Source organism: Carlito syrichta, unplaced genomic scaffold (genome assembly GCF_000164805.1).
Source record: "Carlito syrichta isolate Samal-C Ts95f unplaced genomic scaffold, Tarsius_syrichta-2.0.1 Scaffold310432, whole genome shotgun sequence".
Classification (NCBI taxonomy): Eukaryota; Metazoa; Chordata; class Mammalia; order Primates; family Tarsiidae; genus Carlito; species Carlito syrichta.
In genome coordinates this window covers 30,681-34,899 of record NW_007254528.1, presented here as the reverse complement: position 1 = coordinate 34,899, position 4,219 = coordinate 30,681, and positions in this window count along the sequence as shown.

The following is a 4,219-nucleotide window of genomic DNA, read 5'->3' as shown; positions in this document are numbered from 1 at the left end:
TGAGTAGAATGTGTATTCTGTGGTCTTTGGATGGAGTGTTCTGTAGTTATCAATTAAGTCCGTTTGGTCCAGAGTCACATTGAAAGTCCAGATCTTCTTGTTGATTTTTTGTCCTGATGATCTGTCTAGGGTTGTGAGTGGGGTATTAACGTCCCCTGTTATGATGGTGTTAGAGTCAATATGTTTCTTTAGTGTTCCTAGAAGTTGCTTTATAAAAGTTGGTGCACCTATGTTGGGTGCATATATGTGTAGGATAGATATTTCTTGTAGATGGACTAAACCCTTTATCATTATGTAGTGGCTCTTTGTATCTTTTTAAATTTTTGATAACTTAAATGCTATTTTGTCTGAAATTAGGATCTCAACTCCTCCTTTCTTTTGTGTTCCATTCACCTGAAAATTTGTTCCCATCCTCTTACTTTGAGTCTGTGTATGTCCTTTCTAGGGAGATGGGTCTCTTGAAGGCACTGTATTGTTGCCTGGTGATATTTTATCCATTTTGCCATTCTATATCTTTTCAGTGGTGCGTTCAGTCCATTCACATTCAAGCTAATTATTGAAATGTGAGAGTTCATCCCTATCATAGAGTTCTTATAGAGTTGTTGTTCTTCCACTTGGTTTTTTTGGTCTTTCTTTTGGTTTGGGGGTTAGTTCATGTATATTTTATTCTTTTCCCTGTACTCTTGTGAAGAACATTGTTCTTTTTTCCTTTTCTTCTATGTTTAGTACTTTCTTAACTGTTTCATGTAGAGGTGTTTTGGTGGCAGCATAAATTCCTAGGGATTAGATATCTGGGAAAGATTTTAATTCTCCCTCGCTGATGAAGCTTAGCTTGGCTGAGTAGGTTATTCTTGGTTGAAATTGTTTATCTTTTACGACTTTGAAGATAGGGCTCCAAGCTCTCCTAGCCTGCAGGGTTAATTGGTTCACTGCTCTTGGGAGCCGTCCGTGAAGGCCTGCCTGAGCGTTAGGGATCCAGGTGGGCTGCGAACCTTGAGACCACCAGGCTGGTTCAGGAGCTGAAGGCCCATTCCCTCCTTCTTTCTTTGTTGTTTAGCGTTACCCACTGGCAGGGATTTTGATGATCTAAGCATGAAGTCCTGAGAATATGACAGGCATGGTTGACTCTAGGGATCCATTGTTCCCGTTTCTAACAGACTGTGATTTTGGCTTTAAACTTAACACAGTTCAAACTCATGTCACATTTGGGAGCCTTATACATGATACAAACTTCTTTATAAGATTTTAAAATATATTTGTAGAATTAGTATATACATTTAGAGAGCTGTTTCCAGCGTTAGATGGTATAGATGATTATCTAGGGTTACCAGAAATGGCCCAGCACAAACTTTGGGCTGGGCCACTTTCTTTAGGAACTGGTTTGAGCTATAATTTAGAGTTGTTTATAGTACAAGTAAAATTAGCACAGATAAGAAAGATATTAGGATTTCAGTCAGTTATATTGCTTTTGAAGAATATAAACCAAGCATGAGGAACAGTGAGATAACTTTGGGATTATGCTTTCTCATGCTTGGGGAAAATGCCTGGTGGGTGAGGATGCCCTCTACCCACCTGGATTTGTGTTCACGTAAAACTCTTGTTATTTGATTGGGATTGTCCTTCCTCATTCCTAAGGAAATGCCTGGTGGGTGGGGGACGCCCCTCACCTAGCTGGCTTTGTGCTCACATGAAAGTCTTGTGATTTAACATGTGAAAATTTGGGATAAAAGACTCATGTTTGTTCCCAAAAAATGACTTCTGCTCATTTCACTGAACAGTTGTACACTTTCTTTCTTTCTCTTTATATCTATCCCTCCATCTTTCTTTCAATATCTATCCCTACTACAGAATTGGCTTTTGCACTAGACAGAGTCCAGTCTCTTTCTTTCTCCTTATTTCTCCAGAATATTCGCCAACGTGGCCCCACCTTCCAGGGACCCTCTAAATCTCTTTTGGGGGCGGGTCCCCCATACACTGCCCCTACTCATTACACTCATTCACACCCAAAACTCTGTAGGTACATTAAATCTATTAACCTACACTTTATTACCCAAGAACTACGAAACTCTTGATCTAACAACCTTCTCTGATTAGCATGCATAATAGCATTTATAGTAAAAATATGCCAATATGGTCTTCACCTTTGGCTCCCAAAAGTTTGAGTCAAAGTCCCTATCGCTGACTCCATAGTACTTGCAGCAATACTAACACATGGTGGCTATGGAATGGTACAAGTAACAATAATTCTAAATCCTCTGACAGAATTTATAGCTTACCCTTTCCTTATACTTTCCCTTTGAGGAATAGTCATGACAAACTCTAATTGTTCACATCAAGCAGTCTAAAAATCATTAATTGCTTACTCCTCAGTAAGCCATATAGCTCTTATTATTGTAGCTATCCTCATTCAAACACCATGAAGCTTTATAGTAGCAATGATAATTGCCCTATAAAATTGCCTTAATAAGTGCCCAATAATAATTGCCTTAGTAATTGTCCATGGTCTAACTCATCCTTATTATTCTGTCTCACCAACTCAAACTATGAGCATATTCACAGTCAAACCACACTACTAGCTAAGAGACCTACAAACTCTTCCGAGACTGATAGTCACATGATGGCTTCTATCCAGCATCAAAGATCTTGTACTCCTCTCAACTATTAATTAAATTGGAGGGCTATTTGAAACAATACCATACTTTTCATGATCTCATCTAACCATCATTTTAATAGGAATTAATATTAATTACTACCCTATATGCCCTCTACATACTTATCACAACCCAATGAGGAAAATTCACCTACCACACTAGTAATCTTAAACCCTCTTTTATGCAAGAAAATTCTCCAATATCTATACATATTTTATCACTTCTACTATTAGCTATTAACCTTGAGCTTATTCTAGGTTTTCTATATTGTAAATATACTTTAAAAATATTAGATTGTGAATAAAAATAGAAACTTAAAACTTCTCATTTACCAAGAAAGTATGCAAAACTGCTAACTCATGCCTCCATATCTAACAATATGACTTTCTTAACATTTAAAGGATAGTAGTAATCTGGTGGTCTTAGAAACCAAAAAAATTGGTGCAACTCCAAATAAAAGTAATAAATTTACTCCCCTCCTTTATTATCACGAGCACTCTTCATTTTTCCTACTACTATAGCCACTACTAAAATGTATAACAATTGTACCCTAAGTATGTGCAAAATTCCATTGCATACACATTTAAAACTAGCCTTATTCCAATATCCATATTTATATACTCAGGTCAAGAAATAATTATCTCTAACTGACATTAAATAACTATTCAAACCCTAAAACTCTCACTGGACTTCAAACTATATTATTTCTCTGTGCTTTTTATACCAGTAACCTTTTCTATTATAGAGTTTTCAATATGATATATGCATTCTGACCCTAGTATTAATTGCATTTTCAAATATCTACTTATTTTTTTCATCACAGCATTAATTCTAATAACTGCTAATAATTTATTCCAATTATTTGTTGAATGAGAAGGCATGGGAATTATATCCTTTCTTTTTATTGGCTGATGATATAGATGAACAGACACCAACACAGCAGCCCTCCAAGTAATTCTCTATAATCGTATTGGGGATATTGGAGTTGTCCTAGAAATAGCATGAATTCTTATATACTCCAATACATGAGAATTTCAACAAATATTTATTCTCAGCTCTAACTCTAATATCCTTTAATTAATAGGCCTCATGTTAGCAGCAACAGGCAAATCTGCACAATTTAGTCTACACCCAGTACTTCCATTAGCCATGGAAGATCCAACACCTGTCTCCACCCTGCTTCACCCTAACACCACAGTTATAACAGGCATCATGCTACTTATCTGGTTCTATTCCCTATTAGAAACCAACAAAACAAGTCATCCTCTATATTCTGACTAGGTGCTATCACTACTTTTTTCACAGCAGTTTGTGCACTAACACAAGACAATATTTTAAAAAATCATTGCATTCTCCACCCCCAGCCAGCTAGACCACATAATAGATACTATCAGCATTAACCAACCCTACCTAGCTTTCCTACATGTCTGTATTCATGATTTTTTTTTTCGAGTTGGAGTCTCACTCTGTCACCCATACTGCAGTGCAGTGGCTGCTCCTGGCCACCACAGCCTCAACCTGCTGGGCTCCATCGATCCTTCCGCCTCAGCCTTCCAAGTAGCCGGAAT